The sequence below is a fragment of the Lissotriton helveticus genome, chromosome 1_2 (assembly GCF_964261635.1).
Source record: "Lissotriton helveticus chromosome 1_2, aLisHel1.1, whole genome shotgun sequence".
NCBI lineage: Eukaryota > Metazoa > Chordata > Amphibia > Caudata > Salamandridae > Lissotriton > Lissotriton helveticus.
In genome coordinates, this window is record NC_136058.1 from 176,845,386 (window position 1) to 176,865,239 (window position 19,854).

At 46.1% G+C, this 19,854-nt stretch overlaps 1 protein-coding gene across 1 annotated transcript in view; it reads right to left on the reverse strand.

Moving 5' to 3' along the window:
- The window catches only part of BTF3L4 (basic transcription factor 3 like 4), a 36,426-nt gene extending 17,168 nt beyond the window's left edge, over positions 1 to 19,258 (reverse strand). Inside the window, exon 1 of the mRNA XM_078670701.1 lies at positions 19,129 to 19,258. The gene's annotated coding sequence lies outside the window, so the exon portion shown is untranslated. The remainder of the gene's footprint in view (positions 1 to 19,128) is intronic.
- Between the last annotated feature and the right edge of the window lie 596 nt (positions 19,259 to 19,854).

Consider the following 19,854-nt stretch of genomic DNA (forward strand, 5'->3'; position numbering starts at 1 on the left):
GGGGTGGGGTGGGGGGGGGCTCTGTGTGGGGGGGGGCTCCGTGTGTGGGGGGGGGCTCCGTGTGTGGGGGGGGGGCTCCGTGTGTGGGGGGGGCTCCGTGTGGGGGGGGGCTCCGTGTGGGGGGGGGGGCTCCGTGTGGGGTGGGGGGGGTGGTGTGGGGGGGCTCTGTGTGTGGGGGGGCTCTGTGTGTGGGGGGGGCTCCGTGTGTGTGGGGGGGGCTCCGTGTGTGTGGGGGGGGCTCCGTGTGTGTGGGGGGGGCTCCGTGTGTGTGGGGGGGGCTCCGTGTGTGTGGGGGGGGCTCCGTGTGTGTGGGGGGGGCTCCGTGTGTGTGGGGGGGGCTCCGTGTGTGGGGGGGGGGGCTCCGTGTGTGGGGGGGGGGGCTCCGTGTGTGGGGGGGGGCTCCGTGTGTGGGGGGGGGCTCCGTGTGTGGGGGGGGGCTCCGTGTGTGGGGGGGGGCTCCGTGTGTGGGGGGGGGCTCCGTGTGTGGGGGGGGGCTCCGTGTGTGGGGGGGGCTCCGTGTGTGGGGGGGCTCCGTGTTGGGGGGGGCTCCGTGTGGGGGGGGGGGCTCCGTGTGGGGGGGGGGTGGTGTGGGGGGGGTGGTGTGGGGGGGCTCTGTGTGTGGGGGGGCTCTGTGTGTGGGGGGGGCTCTGTGTGTGGGGGGGCTCTGTGTGTGGGGGGGCTCTGTGTGTGGGGGGGGCTCTGTGTGTGGGGGGGCTCTGTGTGTGGGGGGGCTCTGTGTGTGGGGGGGCTGTGTGTGTGGGGGGGCTCTGTGTGTGTGGGGGGGCTCTGTGTGTGTGGGGGGGCTCTGTGTGTGTGGGGGGGCTCTGTGTGTGGGGGGGCTCTGTGTGTGGGGGGGGCTCTGTGTGTGTGGGGGGGCTCTGTGTGTGTGGGGGGGGCTCTGTGTGTGGGGGGGGCTCTGTGTGTGTGGGGGGGGCTCTGTGTGTGGGGGGGGCTCTGTGTGTGGGGGGGGCTCTGTGTGTGGGGGGGGCTCTGTGTGTGTGGGGGGGCTCTGTGTGTGTGGGGGGGCTCTGTGTGTGTGTGTGGGGGGGCTCTGTGTGTGTGTGTGGGGGGGCTCTGTGTGTGTGTGTGGGGGGGCTCTGTGTGTGTGTGTGGGGGGGCTCTGTGTGTGTGTGTGGGGGGGCTCTGTGTGTGTGTGTGGGGGGGCTCTGTGTGTGTGTGTGGGGGGGCTCTGTGTGTGTGTGGGGGGGCTCTGTGTGTGTGGGGGGGGCTCTGTGTGTGTGTGGGGGGGGGGCTCTGTGTGTGTGTGGGGGGGCTCTGTGTGTGTGTGTGGGGGGGCTCTGTGTGTGTGTGTGGGGGGGCTCTGTGTGTGTGTGTGGGGGGGCTCTGTGTGTGTGTGTGGGGGGGCTCTGTGTGTGTGTGTGGGGGGGGTCTGTGTGTGTGTTTTTTTTTGCAGAGTTTTATATAGCGCGAACTAGACCCGAACCGAATCAGGTATCAGAGCGCTTTACATATTTTCCAGTTACGTTACATGAGGACACATTTTCATTTTAGGCACGGGGAGATTAAGTGATTAGCCCAGAATCACAGGAGGTTTTGGCGTCATTACCGAGACTCGAACCCAGATCCCCAGGTCCGAGGTCGGGCGCCCTAGCCGTTAGGCCAACTCCTCTCCCCCACTCCTGTGTGTGTGTGCGGGGGCTCTGTGTGTGTGTGGGGGTGCAAATCCAATAGGTCTCGAATTTGCGAGAGCTTAAGCTATTGACATTGTAAATGGCAATGCCATTCATTTATCTTCTTTCAAAACCAACACAAATAAAAATGTTGTCATTTACAATGCCAATAGCTCTAACTTTGGCAAAGGCGAGACCGTTGCATTGTAAATGCTTGTTTTGATCTTCTTACAAGCAGTAACAAAAGCAATCTACAGTTAAAGATGAACATTTTCGAAGTCTTACATTAATTCAAGAGGGCAAGTATCTAGTAAGACCTCACCGTATTCATTGAAGGGGAGAATTCAGGAAGAAGGGGACCTAAAGCAGCCTTGTATGGCAGACATGTCAAATATACATGCTACTAATATCGTGGAGCATGCAAACACAACCTGGAAGCAGTTTTAGAACTAGTTATTGCTTGTTGTATTAACGTTTGTACACTTAGGCGCATCTTCACGGAGCTACGCCCACATACATGCCAACGGCTTGAAGTTCACTTCCTTCCAATGGGTGGATGTCCAGTAGTGAACAACTCTTGCATTCACATTTCTGAAGTTGTAATATCCACTGGCTCGCATCCACATGTCAAATGACTAAAGCGTTCAGGTCGGCCGGCACCCACTCCTTTACCCACAGTGCCTGTGAGATCATATTTCAGTGCACACGTCCGAGAAAGAAATACAAGCATCAGCCCTCTCATGATGGAGGCAGGAATGTTACTGTGCTCGAGTATTTCATGAGCTGTAGAGAACGGAGTCTGCAAAGAAGTTAGGAGACATTTTTGTTGCCTTATTTGCGTCCCGCCTTCCTCCGCAGCAATCCTGCTCATTTGCCGGACTAACGCCAGGAAACAGGTGGTGTGCCAGCCATAGTTCGTTTCCAATGAATGATGGCTGCACCTGCCATACCACCAAGCAATAGGGTACAGAATTTGCACAGAATTAGGTGGATATGAGCAGGGCAAGTTGTGAGCACAGGTCATTTTGAGCACATCTAAACTCCTTTTGTCAACTAATTGGCCTTTAGTACTGATCCTTTTCACACATAGGAACAAATCAAAGATAGAGTACATAGGTGAAAGACATAAGCGACAATGTTTTACCACGGTAAATACTGTCTGCACTCTTAATCAGTTACCACCCAATTTAAAAATAAATAATTTGCGAGGCAACATTTTGCTGCCAATATAATTAACATTCATTTAATTGAACATGAGCAACTCCATGAAAGCACCCATTCTTTCAATAGCATACAAGCTTATATATTCCACAACAGTATTCTAAAAAATAATTCCAAAAAGAAAAACCAGTCAACATGTGATTTTCGGTTCGAAATGCAGCTTGATCTGGGCTATCAAATTAAACGAATAGGAATAAATTAAATAAACTAGCAAGGAGCATTCAATCCGATTTATACAGAACGACTTCTTACTGTGAATCGGATATGGCTTAATCCATTGAAGAGGACAATGTTAAGTAAAATAAACCATTATTTTGTTGCAACAAGCATAGATTCCCCTCCGAAAACCTACAAAGTCAAGATGTATTCTAGATGGATTTTTTGATGTACAATTAAATAAAAAGTCAAAATAAACTTAATGCCATTTGGTGCACCAGATCCTTAGCCCAAGAGAAAAATAAACTAGAGAAAATCACAAAATTGAATAAACTGCCAACTATTGTTCCACTAACATACGGTTCATGGTCTAAGAATCTTATAAAACCAACAAGGGGGGGGGGGGCAAAAACAACTTGCCATTAAAAAAAAAAACGCGCACACGTTTGCATCATCTTTGTAAGCTTGACAACAAAAACACTTTGTAGTTTTGCAAATTTATCCTTAGGAGGCAAATGAGCAAATAACACCAACGTCAGTGAGTCTGCCTGGACTAATCATGTGGCCAATGCCATGGCATCAAAACTGACTGGAAAGAGAAAAATCCAACCCTCTCCGTCTGACTTCAGTGGCCGTATCTACAACAGTCATCACATTCGAATAAAAATAAGAATCAAAGTCAGATCGTGACCCCGGCCCGAAAGGCATACATGCAGCATTTTTTTTTAAATAAAGACTTCTGGGCGAAGATTGTGACTATTGTTTAGTCAATGTCTATCCTTCAACTCCACCGCAGAATCCATGAGATACTATCCTCCACCCAGATTTAAATAAGGGATTAGCAGGGAATCAAGCAAATTAGTGACCAATGGACTTAATAGCTCTGAAGCCATATACAATAAACTGACCTGAAGACAGAGCCTGAATGGTTGCTTACAAGTAGCTGGATCTTAGCTCTACTTTTGAATGGTCAACAGAGGAAATGTATGGGGGAAGTTTGTTAGAAATGGGAGTGGATTCCCCATTAGTGCATTTTCTAGGACAACTACATGCAGACTGGACGAATTATGTTTGGGGTGAATGCTGAACGCACTACCCTAATAAGATCAAGTGGTGTGTGGGGCAAGGGTGTGTGTTGGGTCCCTTTCTTTTTTGGCTCTATATTAACATCCATGACACATTGCTAACACTAGGGGAGGCAGATACTCCCAGGGTGTTAGCAAGAAGTCTCACCGCACTGTTATATGCTGATTGCACCTTCTTGTCAAGAACTGGTGCAGGCTTCAGAAAGTACTGGGCTGATTTGTCCTCTTTATGAACGACGTAGGACTGGCAACCAATACAGCCAAGTTGCATACTAAGGTTTGTGGACTAGTCTCAAGCAACCGTAAAGCCTATTATATCAACAGCAATAAACGTGTCCCAACTTTCACGTATCTGGGGTGTGCCTTTTCACAGCAAATGTAACTCCGTGCATTTAACAGAAGTTAGGAAAACCCAATTTGAAAACCCAATTTTTGAGTTTGCTGGGAAGTTAGGCTCCAAACCCCTAGGTGTGATCAATTTTTACAAAGGTCGGTGTTGCTTTGTCTTGATGTCTGGTGGAGGCAGATTGGGGGGGGGGGGGGGGAGGGGATTAATGCAGCACTTTGAATTTTGCAGGTTAGTGAGAATGCGTTTTTTGAGAAGACTGCTATCTGTTTCTACCAGTGTGCTCACTTAAGCATGTCATACAGAGTTAGATCTACCGTACTTTGGGAACCTTATTAAGATAGCTCCACTCATGTTGTGGCTCTCCATCTGGTCCAAACATGAAACCCTTCACAACTAGGACAGTCATGGGCTGCTTGATTAGGCCCACAAAATCTAGTGGTGGAGTTACTTTAATGATCAATTCAATAGCTTAGGGAGGGCTGAACTTTATTAGCCCACAGGATATATTACTGTATAAGGCAAAGGCGAAACTCAAAATAGACTTATTCACTAGGTGGGGAAGAAGGGAATCCCAAGAGCGTAGCAAGAAGAGAGTGGCGGCTTATCAAACTCTAGCTACTACAGATCGAATGGAGCCTTACCGTTATTCTCTACCTCATAACTATCAAATACATTATTTGCTAGTGTTTAGATTTAACATAGCCAATCTAATGGTCTATCCAGGAGACACTTTGAGAATTGAGCCTTTAGACATGCCCCTGTGAATGCCAGTCAGACCAATCAACGTTACTTTTTTTTGTTGTTGTTGCAAACTGGACATGTGCCAAGGAAACAGTTCTTAATTCCATTACTTAGGTTCTTTAACATCAGAAGGTGCAGAGCAGCTGTACTTTACAGGGGTATGGAATTTATTAAAAACTACTTGGCCATGGGACAGGTTGCTTCATAAGTCTGCCTGTCCTGTAAAAAAAAAAAAAATACACGTCCTTTTACCGAGACGACAAATTATCTCTCAACAATCATATTACAGCTCTGATAACAGCCTCTCTGATTATGCTGGGGCTCATACTATACTACGGTTGAATACTAGCAATGCCCTATTGCCACCTTTGCACATATCTACATTCTGGGGCTGGAGGCAACAGTACGCAATAGTTCCAGAGTTGACATGCCATTTTGAGCTTTCAAACTTAACTTGCATGTTTTGGGGGTTTTCACAATGTCTTCCCTAACCTTTTCCCATACTGAGAAAGGCTGGAAATGTACTCCCGACTAGACAAAAACTCTTCCAAGGTTGGAAAAAAAAGTGGTTTAAAGGAAAGTAAACTCGTAAACGCTCAGATTTTTGCACGAGCACATCTACACATGCACATTTGCTTGTGCTAAAATGCAGTTCACAAATATTTTCTAGGAGTACGACGATGTGGCCTACTTCTGTAAATTCTTGTGAATTACCGAAAACCGTAAATCTGCACTAAAGCAAGGACATACACAATGGGCGTACTTTTGTGACTTTAATAATTTGGGTCTCTAATGTTAACCAAGACCCCCTCTATCTTTTTATTAAAATTCTATCCGTCTCTATCAGCTTGCTTCTCCGAGTGACTACTTGCTGCTCTTTCACAAGGAGCACAGCAGCATACAAAGTTTTGTTCAGTAGTAGGAGCTACTATGGCAATATGAGCTTTTTGCGAACAAGAATTATATTTTTGCCAATGTGTTATAATGGTGAGGGCTGGGCAGCTCCCACAACCATAAAGGTTTACAAAAACCATGTCAAAATAAGACACATTGACAAAAACAAAAAAGCCGACCACCAGTGTCAGACCTATTGGCTTTACCAAGGCTTGTTTATGGTCACATTTCTATAATCTTGTTGAAACTGGTTACACGAATTTTCCAAAATAAATATTTTGGGAAACAATAGCATGCCTCAATGCAGCTCAGCCTCCACAGCCCTGAAAAAACTACACTGGCTACTAATCCAGAAGAGGATCCCATTCAAGATCCTCCTATTTGTTTTCAGATCTTTTATCAATCAATCTGTATTTTAATAGCGGAGCTTATCACCCCGGGGGTATCCACACACTGAGGTAAGGGGAGCCTTAGATGAAGAGCCAAGTTTCTAGCTCCTTCCTGAACTCTGCGAGTGAAGAGGAGGCTCTGAGGTCACATGGGAGGTCATTCCAGGACTTGGCTGCCCAGTAGGAGAAGGATCGACCTTTGAAGAGGACAATGCCACTGTCTGTCCAGGTGAGTTTGGTGGCATGGCTCAATTTGATTCCGTCACTGGCTGTGAAGACTGGGTAGAGGGTGTGTCGTGTGCTGTGTGTGGAGCCGGTAACTAGTAGCGAGGGTTCAATGCTGCTCATGGTTTTCAGTAGGTTGGCGGAATTGGTGTCGTGGCTGAGGTTTAGGTCGCAGAGGAAGATGTAGTGCTTGGCGTAGATTAGCGGGGGTGGGTCTCCATCATCTTGTAGCAGTGGGGTGTTGCAGTTGCCAAGTCGGAGGATGACGATGGCGTGAGCCAGGTCTCAGTGATCACGTCGGGGTGGAGATTGTGATGGTGTCCCAGATTTCCGTGGCGTGCCTGCACATGGATTGAACGTTGAGCAGCATGCACCGAGTTGTTCTGAACGGTTGGAGGCTAGCTGTGTAGGTGCAGCGAGGGCTTCGGAGTTGCAGGTGAACTGGCAGCAGTGGCAGAAGGAGGATCCTTCAGTGGATCTTGGGGATTAAAGTCAACAGTTGTTGCAGCTTCTGTGGCCTAGAACAGGGAGCTTGGTGATGTAGAAATGGATAGGTGGAAAGACAGTGTTCCTGGTGCTGGGCATGGTCCAGGCGCAGATAGGATTGCATTTGCACCCCCGCTCGGTGTCTGCTGCGCGGACAGGCCGCAGCCTCCATAATGGTCCTAGGAGAAGGTGAGAGGGGCGGGCAGGGAGGCGGAAAAGATGACGTCAGTGCGGCGCAAACCAATAGAGAACGAGCGGTTGCCAAGCCCACCAGACTCAAATATCTCCCTGCCTGTTTCTGCCACTACAAGACCATGGGTGCGGTGATCATCCAATGCTAATCTTTTGAAGCTTTCTCTCTCTAGATTGAAAAGCCAGGGGGGAAAGTCCATCATAGTACTAGGCAACAAAGCCTGCAACCAACTCCAAAGCTCTCTCCGCTTCAGACACTGAAGCCATATTAAAGAAGAAAAAAAAAAAAAAAACCACACTGAAGACTTGGCTCTTCCTGGCCCCAGATTCTCTGTTACTCCTTAATCGGGCCCCTTAATTTGACCTCTCTTGCAGAAGTGTATGTCCCGGGGTGGGGTCTCGACCATCTTCTACATATTTACCGTGCCTGGGTTACAGGGTTGCCCCTTTTTAGGTCTCGCAACCTATCAATGCGCATGCGCATTGAGCGGAGCGAGATATGAAGGGGCTTAAACAGAGCTTACCGACATCGGGCGATTCCATGCAGTGCCCGTGAAAGCTCGCTCAATGCGCATGTGCATTGCCATAAAAAGCGCGTGCACAGACACCAGCCCCCCTCCCACAGTCATCCCCCAGCGTGCGCCGTGCCAACAAGCCTTTGAAGTGAAGCTTAGCTTCACTTCAAAGGACCCTGCTGCTTCACACCCTCATGCCGCTCTCCTCGCTCCGCCCCCTCCCCTGCCCGCCGTGTCGCATTTCTCCCCCCCCCCCTCCCCACAGCAATGCCGGCCGTACTTTCACTTTGACGGCGCGGCCGTCTCTCGTGTTTCTCCTCCCCCTTCTCAGTGTACTTTTTTTTTTCTTAAACTTGTTCTGATTTTCAGTCTGTCCCCTTGGTGAGATAAACCGGCACACTAGTGATTGCCGACGCACCCCTCTCTATCTGAATGTTTTCTTGGCCACTGTGTGTTCTCTTGTACTGCAGAGTACTTCTTTACGCCTGGGTTAGGGAGGAGGAACTGCAGTGAAGTGCTGCTTCGTGACCTCTGCTTCATGACCTCCGCTGTGCTGTATTTGTATAGATTAAATCGCCCTAATGGCTTGGAGTACACTCGCCAATGCGTATCCTCCTTGTTCCCACCACTGCAGCTGCAGGAGGAGGACGGGAAATAGACTAACTTCACTCCTGAACATATAAATAAATATATTATATATATTATATATCTCACAGTTAAACCTTTTTTAGTGTTCCTCAGTGGAAAATATATATATCAGCTGCTCGCATTCACAGAACTCCAATCATCCTTAGAAAAACGAAAGGCAGACCGAGGTTTCTTGTGCAAAAACGGGTTTATTCGGCAACCGCCCGCACCTCCACCATGACGCGTTTGACTCGTCCGAGTCCTTGATCACATGACCATGTATATATATTGTAAGTGCCATGTCACCCAAAATAAGGTGATACAATGAGAGCTGCATCAGTGATCACATGTGATCAAGATCCGATGTGGGTAGAAATGCATCGCGTCTCCCTTAGTCATTTCTTGGTAATGAAATGGATTTTGCTGCAAGTCCCACATGTCTGTGCTGTATCGTTTAATTTTGGGTGACATGGGACGTTGAATCGGTCGCGGCAGCCAGAAATCCATTCACTCAAGGCCAGTCCCAACATAGGTTGAGTTTTATTTCTTGGCCTGAGAGACAGCAGTTGGGCGAATTTCAATAAGGAAGAAAATGTCATATCGTGGTATCACTTTCACGTGCCTGAAACATTTTCACACATTAAGTATCTGGTAAATAATTTTAGCAAATGCATATCTAGTCAAGTGCATTCTCGGGCATTTTAAATAAGAAATTCTCCAAATAATAGAAAATATTTTATTTTTATTTTGCGTCTATATCGACAGACTTCAATTGGATGAGGCACTACATTACAAATCCTGATTATTACAGTGTTTTTATAACTGTGTTTATTTCTAAGCACCTTTGCATCGAGGTATACCTACTTAATGATGACAATAATTCAGTGCAACCTAAAGTTAACATCCCCTTGCAATTTTGCTGTGCAATGTGAATAATTATATTGAGCATCTCTTTGCACATTCATTCGAGAAGCATTTATAAAAGCAAGTTGCCCCAGGCCCGTAATAGGGAGAACACCACTTCTTAAACAAGCATTGAAAATGCAATAGGTCTTGCCTTTGTTCAAGTTAAAGCCATTTGCTTTGCTAATGGTATTGTATTGCAAAGCAAATGGCTTTAACTTAATAAAAGGCGAGACCTATTGCATTTTTAATGCTTGTTGTTCTAGAGAACTGCTTTCTCTTGCAGTACCTCCACTTGTGGGTTCGAAGCTTAGACCCAGGATGCTGGATTGAGAGTGACGTAAACAAAAAAACAATTCCCAACAGGTATTATTGAGAGACAATTTCAATTGTGCATGCCTAAAGGCATTACTGAGAACAGAGACAAGGAGTCAAATTGGATTTTGAAGAGAGGTGGTATTATTCACCAAGGACAAGGGGTATTGGACGTACATTTACAGTTAGGAACAGCACTGTAAAGATTAGATCTTGTGACAACCCAGTGGCACTTGGTGCAAGGTGCTATATACAGTTAAAGTGAAATGAAAAAAGTGCAAGTGCTTAAAAGAACAGCATTGGTGGCGCATAGAATATATTATATACATCAATTACAGCTTCAATTACAGTACAAGTTACAGTCACTTGGAAAGGGTTAGTTTCTTGTAAGAGCTGAATGTGTCATATGCGTCTTTTAATTCAAGCTGTGTGGTCGACGGCGTTTCGATCCCCTTGAGTCGGGATCGTCATCAGGACGGGGTTGTCGATAAGTACAGTGAGGAAGCCAAGCAGGGATGCGTGGCTTGTGGCATTCGGGGGAACTGTGCGCCGGTAACTGGTCGCGGTTAGGTCCTGGGTCTGCTCACGTAGTTGGGCAGCGTCTGAAGATTTAGAGGCACAGAAGGCGGGGGCTCATCTGGCAAGGCCGATCAGCAGTAAATGCGATAACAGGTCTGTTATCGCATTTACTGCTGATCGGCCTTGAATTAAAAGACGCATATGACACATTCAGCTCTTACAAGAAACTAACCCTTTCCAAGTGACTGTAACTTGTACTGTAATTGAAGCTGTAATTGATGTATATAATATATTCTATGCGCCACCAATGCTGTTCTTTTAAGCACTTGCACTTTTTTCATTTCACTTTAACTGTATATAGCACCTTGCACCAAGTGCCACTGGGTTGTCACAAGATCTAATCTTTACAGTGCTGTTCCTAACTGTAAATGTACGTCCAATACCCCTTGTCCTTGGTGAATAATACCACCTCTCTTCAAAATCCAATTTGACTCCTTGTCTCTGTTCTCAGTAATGCCTTTAGGCATGCACAATTGAAATTGTCTCTCAATAATACCTGTTGGGAATTGTTTTTTTGTTTACATAACATACCCATCCCAACGTGGTTTATGGGTTTCCTCCTGTTCTTCCTATAACTATTAGGATTGAGAGTGACAGCGCGCTCTATAAATTCCATATTCATTCATTTTACTAAATGATGCTTCAAAGAAATAGGCCCTCAATATATTTTACTGTACTTTGGCAAAATGCCCCCAGCCGCCCACGTAGCATTTTTGGTCAACATTTTATTTTGAAAGCAAAAGTATCATCAGTCTTGCTTTCTAAATTCTGCAAATATTTCAATCTAATTAGAGCATTCTGGAAGCATTATACATAGCCTTATATTAAGCTTTGCAACTGTGGCTACATAGTTTTATATTGGAACCACTGTCAGTAGTGCAGTCAAAGCCTTACACTTCTTTAGAGAGTTCAGCCTAAAAATAAAGGCTTTGCATTGATGAACCATAAATATAAAGTTTGAACAGCATTAACATAAGAACATTATTTATGTATTCTTTATATGGATCATAGAACCATAAAAGATCAAATTGATAGTGGCCATTGAACATAATAGATGTTAAAGGCATATACAATAAACTTCGACTTAAAGTTAATGCCACCAAATGTTTATGGTGGTAAACACCTCCCTCTGAAGGTCCACTTGTGTACTTTACGTCCAAGGTAAAGGCATCTCTCGTAACAACTTGCCATCCACATTCTTATTGTATTTCGGACATTTGTGACACCAAATCTCAAATGCACCTGCGTTTATAAAGCTCCACTCTTTGAAGGTAAAGGCTCCATGCTATTAAACGAGAGTTCAATACACTAACTCGATATTGTAATAGAAACCTTGAACAGCATATGACTAAATATGCACTCAAAACGTCAGTCTTGACAGCTGTCATCTAGCATTGGTGCATATTCACATGGTTCAATCATCTCAGAGTTACATTTACCTAGTCCACATTGCTACAGTGCAACTTCTAAAAGCAAGGAGCCCACGTGGTACTGAGCGCTAGCATGCTGATAAGTTGCAATTTTTGCACAGGTTCACAGAAAAGGTATACATGGTTGCAATTAATTTTGCTACGCCACTTAGACACTGAAATTGTGACTTTCACGACAGTTTATGTTGCAGGTATCAATAATTATACTAATAGGCTAGATGCTTAAAGATCTGCTTGGCAGAAATCAATGCCTGTGAAACTGCAATAGACTCCACCACACAGAACCTTGCAGAGAAAGTCTAAGTGTTATATATATATATATATATATATATATATCAATTTTCTGTACTTTAAATAATGGCTGAATTTCGCAGTTGTAATATGTCACCACATCTTCCAGCCACTGAGAGCAAGTGTGTGTGTAAAGGGGACACTTTCAAATTAGACCAAATTAAGCTGAAGACCTAACTTTGTTTATAAGGATTCCATAAAATTAATCATTAAAATGTTCTCCCATTTCAAAGTGTTGCATTACACTGAGTGGCCTGTAGACATGGCGCCACATTTATGACAGAAAAATGCAGCCATTTGTTTAAATGAGAAGATTTTAAATTTAAGAGGCATGTTTCAAAAACATCATTGCCTTAATTGTCAGTCAAAAAGCTTTATTATCGGTTAAAAACCATAAAAGCACATGGGTACATACATTAGATAACAAGCATTTGCAATGCTACAGGTCTCACATTTGTGAAAGCTAGAGCTCTTGGTGTTGAAAATGACAATTTCTTTTTACTTTCGTTTTTTCTGTGCAGTGGAGTGATATTTGCATGGCGCTATTGCCATTTGTATGACCTCGCAGCACTGGAGAACCACAAAATGGGAAATAGGTTATGAGGGAGGAGAGACAAGAGTAATATGATGACTCTAAAATTTTTTAAAGTAACAACATCCCGGAAATAGGAAACGCTCATGGGGAATGGAGGATTATGTAAATCATGTGAAATGTAAGCAGGAACAACACAGTTATATCAATGCTTTTACACTTATTATTGAGAAATCATTGAGTTTTTGCCTGAAAAGTTAAGAATATAACTTCAGGGCTGTAAGCACCTGTTTCAAGTCCATTCCTTTTATCCTTACAAAACAAGAAATATCACCAATGCACTCTATGAAAATATTCACTGTGCATTCCAGAGCGCAGTGCTTCTATACAGGCACACCAATATTCTCCACTCTGCTCACAAATACAAGGCAGTAAAAGCAAGCCTGCTCAAATAACAAAAATCTGCTTTCAAGCTTATAGCAGTACCATTGTTGCATCCTCAATTCGGTATATTAAAAACATACACTTTGCAGGATTGAAGATATCTAATGAATCCTGTGTTTCGTGGCCGGCTGTACCTAAACTTAGTAGGCTTAGGCAAGGTTGGTGAAAAGAAACATGTTTCAATGTTATTGGTTATTTGGAACATGTGTGCACATGCTGTGGTACCGGGTGGACCCTGGTTTCCGCTTATTGTCCTTTATGAGGCTGTCGTATTGCAAGCTGGAGAACGATGTGCGACAGCAGGGGAAAGTGCAAGGCCCCACTTGTGCTAAACGTTCCCGAACTGGCAGAGGCACCTGCCATAAGAAAGAAAACACAGGCAATGTAAGATCGGACCTGGTAAAAACCAAAAGGGAGACCAAAACAGGTGGAGACCTGCACAGCCTAATCGATATCCGGAGGTAACGAGCACCACGGAGAGGTGCACCAGCTGGGCAGATGCAAGTACGCCAAAATCCCCCACCCTTGGGATGGCAAAATTAAGTGGCAGATGTTCCGACCCGCCTCCAGGTATAGAGTGGGCGCAGTGATAACATAAGACATCAGTGTGAGGAGGCGGAGGGTCTGGAAATACAACTGGAGGTCAGGAGAGCAGGATCGGTGTGGAGGTAGCTGCTGAGGGTCGCCGAGAGAATCAAAACCCTTCACTGCAGGGGAGACTGAGCAAATCGCAGAGACAGACGCATAGGGAGAAGTGCGAGACCCCGATCGCTCCTGTGACCCGCAGCGAAGACAAAGGGCTGGGGCACAAGTGTCGATTTGGGCCCAGAACCGCACGTGGTTAGAAGCAAGAAGAGCAGGGTTGTTGGGAGTGCTAGTGACCAGGGGGTGGGATTGTTGCCATGTGGGGGGAAAGTACCCCAAATAGCCAGAGTGACCAGAGGGGAGCCAGGAACGCCACGACCTGCTCCGTAGGTGCAGGCGGTTCCTTGGGCAATAGGACAGTGCCCTGAATGAGGTGACGCCGGATCTGGGAGCCAGTATGGGCCTAGATCCTCACGCTAGCGGAGGAGGAGGACACCCGAGGTCCTCGTGACAGCCGCAGCAGGAGAACTCCCCGCAGAAGCGCCTGAAGCAACGTATTAGCTGAGCAAGGCAGAGCTCATTGAATCTGGTGCCCCGGCCCACGGCACAGGCTCCTAGAGGTAGTAATTGTGATCCCGACATCCACACACTCAAAGAGGTAGCACTCCCGAGTAGCGGAGGAAACCAGAGGCAATGTCGACACCACAGCACAACAGTTGAGCAGATCACCTGACTCGGATGAGGAAAACAAAGCCCTGTAATCACGCCCCGCTCACAGAGGCCCGTTGCGAGAAAATAATTAAATAAATAAACAAGCGCGGCTGACGAGGACCTCCCTGAAAATCAAAAAAAAGGGTGAAATACAGCCTACCTGACGTCGCGCTGGAGCCTGCAGTGGAGCCCGTCGGCCGGGAGCGCGCCTCGGAAGAGACGCCGGAGGGCAGGAGCGTGACGCCGTGAGCGTGCACGTTGCCTTTCACAGACCTGAGTCGGCTCGTGCACAGGTCTGGATCGGCTCGTCCACAGCTCTGTCTCCCTTGGGAGACAGCAAGGTGGCTATAAGTCTCGTTGGCGGCAGTGCTTCGCACTGCAACGCCAGCGAGACCTAAAAACTATCCTTTAAAAGTGAAAAAAAACCTTTGGAATTAGCGTTTAATATAAATATTTTTCTTCACTTAATTTTACTCAGAAAAAACCTCACTATATAAATACGGCACATTGTCTCCTGGGAGCACGAGGCCTGCTGCTTGTATATGAAACACTGCACATGGGAAAAATTTCAAATGGAGTACTAACTTAATCATTACATTGACTTTTTATTTCCATTTTCTCCTGGGAGCACGAGGCATGCTGCTTGTATATGAAACACTGCAAATGGGAACATTTTCAAATGGAGTACTAACTTAATCATTACGTTGACTTTATTTCCATTTTCTCCCATTTAAAAACATTCAGAATCGTCATTTTGTCGTCACCTTCCAATTTTGAGCTGACAAGGACTTAAAGAGTTAAACACTTCACTGTTTCAGTTTGTCACCTCACCTCTATGCCCCAGCCTGGATCATAAATATGACTGAGTACTGCTCATTGGAAGGCAAAGCTATCTGCAGACTGATGATAATGTAAAAATAAACACAGCCTTTCCTTAACTTTAAAGGGAAAACGTGACCCTGTGCTTATCTAAAAATGAACGTAATGCTGTGAGATACGCTGATGGTGCCTGCAAGCTACTGGTAGCTCACGATCAACTGGTTGGAGAAACAATTTAAAGAATTGAGGTGTAGCAAAGTTTACCTGGAATGGAGGAAATTACCATTAGTCAAAGTGAACCTTAGGGCACAGACAGCAGTGGTGATACAGTAGCAAATGATGAGAATGGGGGGGGGGGGGGGGGGGGGGGAGGTTGCAAGTGAGCATGCAAAATTAACACCAAGTCGGGAGTGCTGACTGTCTGTAGATGGAGTCACGGGGGGGGGGATTATCCTTAAGCGACACTAAAGGAGGAGGGAGGGTAAGTTAGCAATGGGTACCAAGGAGGGAGAGTCAGCAAATAGCAGCAAGGACGAAAAAGAAGGGTAACAGAAGGAGGAGGGGCAATCAGCAATGACACAAATGTGGAATGGGAAAACCAGCAATCGGCCCCAACAGCAAGGCGAAGGAAAGATATGTTATGTTAATAGATGCTTATATAGCGCACGTACACCCTTGAGTTTCATGGTGCTGAAGACCAAGTGCTGCAATTGTGAGGTTACTTAATCGTAGGCTTGCTCAAATAACCATGTCTTTAAAGCCTTCCTAAAGATTAGGAGATTATCACAGTTTCTGAGTGACAGAGGGAAGGAGTTCCAAAGCCTAGGGGCCAGGCAAGAGAAGCGGCAACCTCCCAGACGCTTCTGTTTAAAAGTCGGAATGGTAAGCATGCTGAGATGTGCAGAACGGAGGTTGCGCGAGGGTGTATGCTTGGTGATCATATTGCTGATGAATTTAGGGCTATTTCCCTGCAGAGCCTTGAAGGCTAGGCATCTCGTCTTAAAGGCTACACGCTGGGCTATCGGAAGCCAGTGTAGTTTCCTCAAAACTGGTCTGGCGGATGTCCGTTTGGGATGTTTTCCAATCAGTCTTGCTGCCTGGTTCTGTACCATTTGAAGTCTTTTCTGTAGGCCGATTGGCAGTCCAGATAGATGGAGTTGGAGACGTCAAGCCGTGAAAGGATAAGAGCTAGCACCACCTGTATTAGAGCGGAGTGGGTCAACAGGTGAGCAATTTTCCGTACTTTCCGGAGTTGGTGGACACTAGAGGAGATTACGGCTCCCACCTGTCCGCGGAGCAAGAGGTCAGCATTAATAATGACCAGCAAGCTTTTCACTGATGGGGTGGGGATAGGGGGAGACCCCAGTTCCGCCGGCCAAAAGTTGGAGCTCCAACTGTTCTCACTCTTCCCTGGCAAGATCAGCTCGGTTTTACCCGGGTTGACCTTCAGATGGTTCATGTCCATCCAGCGCTGAATGTGGAGCATAGTGGACTGGAACTCCGCTGCGGCGTTAGGGGAGCAGAGTGGGAAAATAAGTTGGAGGTCGTCAGCACAGCATAGTTGAAGAGGATAACGTTTCTGTTTGTTAATGAGTGAATCAGATGTCTTAGGTATAGGTTAAACAGCAGTGGGGACAGGGACGAGCCCTGTGGTACCCCACAGGCAGAGGTGAGTTTTTTCAGAAAGAGAAATCAGGAAGGGACACAGAGGGAAGGAACAGCCAGCAAATTGGAGTGGGTCACTGTTACGGTGGTGGTCATCAGGAGAACAGAGTCGGCAGGCATCAGGTGAAACCAATGAATTAAAGAAGGGGCCAGTCAGTGAGGATACCAAAATTAGGGAGGGCAGTCAGCAAAGTACAGCTAAAGGGGACAACGGACAATAATAGACACCAGGCAGTTAGTGTTACTTAACCCCCTGGCCGCCGCCGGAATTCTGCGCGGCACATTCCGATCGGGGGCGTGGTCATGACGGCTCCCGGCCGTCATCAGCACTCACCCAACCGTAACTGATGACGACCGGGAGCCATCAGCACCGAAAGGGTTAAAAGACAAGAGGTTCAGGGGTACTTCCAGCAAAAGTAAGGTGACCATCAAAACAAAACCAGGATAGACCATAAACATAAAAGTAGAAACTAAAAGTTAGTTCTAACCCTGAACACAAAAGGTCTACAGCAGCAAAAACACCATTATTGCACAGCATCTACAAAGATATGGACCATCAATGCGGATCAGGGGCTAAACTCTTATCCCTGAGCTAATGGGTCTGCACAGAGATCAGATTTAGGAGTGGTGTGATTATTAGCAAACACTACCAGATTGCCCACAAAAAAAACTGTCAGGTCAAATCTGCTGACATTTATTGGGAAAAATGTGGAATTCAGTGTTTTAAGAATAGATTCTGCATGTTATGCCCATTTTTCTTTATAAAAACTCAGAATGCAGTATTTACCACACATGGTAAATTCTTCACCCTATTCCAACCAACATGTAACGAAAGAGCCTTAGAATTCAAACTAAACATAAGACAATAAAAAAAACTCACTATTTAAGATGCAGAGCCCATAATTACATTTCAGGAGGTTTTAGAGACCCAATGAAAAATAGTGTCAGTGTTTCATCACGCACGCATTCGGCATTTTTGTTTGTATTCTGCAAGCGTAGTCCTGTTTTTCCATTGTTAAAACAAAGATTCAAGCACTAGAAAGTACATTATAAAACATGCAAAGACTGGGGCAAAGAAGCACCATGGAATCTCAATGAGAATTATTCGAACTGCACTAAAACGAGTAACTAGGACCCCTTTAACAGACTTGTTACAGAATTAACATTATTTCACCCTGGTTATGGATGAAGGAAGTATGCAAAGCCATGATACCCATGATAAAGTGATTATTGCGTACACTACAGTCCTTGGTGTGATGTAAGGTGAGAATGTGAGGCACCCTCCTCCACTCTGCTGTGATGAAATATAGATTAAGGACGGTAAGACTGGTTCTTGCCTGATAAACGTCGATCACAATTGTCCAAAGCCTGCTCGCTGCATTAAAAGGGCGAGGTAGGGAACGCCTTAAAACAATTAAAGTCGCTACTCATGAAACGTGAGCATGCACATTTAACTCGTGCAAGCTCTCGGGATCATCTACCAAAATAGATCAGTGTAGTCGCTGGATGGAGACCAGCTGAAGCCCATGCCCCAGCTCCATTTGTCCTGGCCCCACCACCGAAGTTGATAAGTGTGCCAAGAAACAACATGGAACAGATACTGCGATATGCACATTTACTTGCCCACCTGCCTTGCATTACAAAGCAACGTTTGAGGCCTTAAACGTGCCTGCATGTTTGTTTAAAATGTGTAAAACGGACTTTGTAAGTATGTTCATAGGTTTACTTATTTACACATATACACTCCCCAAAAATCAGATTCAAACACGTACTCTAAATTACCCTCTGCAGCACCAAAGTTCTGTGTCCCAAAGTGTCCTCTAAAGTCAGTCAGACGTATTCCTTATAATTGAATGTGTCGGGATGGATGGATAGACAGTGAAATAATCAAAGACTGTCTAGGGAACTCTAGCTACCCTCTCTTAAGAAAAGGGGTTCGAAAGTAACCAGAAAAGGACAGAGTCGAGGGGGGACTGCGACGCATACGACAGTGGGGTAAAGGAATGGTCATGGGGCCAACACTGGTGTTGGTGGGAAAAGGTAGAGAATAAGCAAAAGACACGACAATCAACGAGTGGCACCACAGAGAAGACTCTCGAGAAGGGCGAAGCTGGCAGCCAAGGAAAGGACACCACAACCCAATAACCGGTTAAGGAGAGCAGTTCACGGGGCTCAGTGACAGGCCTTTCGGCAGCTCCTCCTCTCGGGCTGCAGGCTCCAGAACACACACCCGTCCGTTTTGCAGCGCGTGCAGCTCATACTTAAGACAGGAGCATTCCTCTTACCCGGAGTATTAATGGCCCACCCAAGATCACCAACAAACGACCCCAAACCCACTCTGACCTGTGACCGAAGACCTCCGCAGCGACACGCGGTAAGTAAGATGGCGATACGGGAGGAGAAGCCTGGGAGAGACGGTGACGTAAAAAGCACGTGACTTGCTCTGCTCTATCCGCACCCCTTTGGTGCACAAGTAATGGGAATAGACATAGGACAAAGGTACATTGAAATAGAAAATGGACTATTGAACATGGGGTGGTGGTAAAGTCAGGAAAAAAATAGCCAGGCGCGTCTAATGTCAGAAAACGGATCATTAAAATAGAAAACGGACAAAGGGGGAAAAGAAAGCATGTTACATAAAACATAAAAAAGGGACTGGATAAACGAACCAAAACATAGCTGCCAAGGCTTTAGATGGATGTGTGACATTTTCAGTGTACTTATGAGTGACATTCAGTGCCAACTGTGTGTGACACTTAGAGTGCCACTTTCTCAAGAATTAAACTAATCAATAAAGTCCATGGGAACTGATATATTCGGATTCCATCCTTTTGAGCTACGAGGAGCTTTAAAAAGATCTTGAAACTGCTGCAGAGCATCTAAAGTGAAAGGTCACTATTTATTACAAGTAGTGGTGAAATGAAATAGAGAGACTTTGGTGGAGAAACGTAGATTTATTATCAGGCAACTTTGCCCACAACAGATGACCGCTGGTCAGCAGGAGCCGTGGAGTCAACCTACTCTACAACCGGCAATACTGAGTACCGGCTGACACATCCTCGGGGGCAA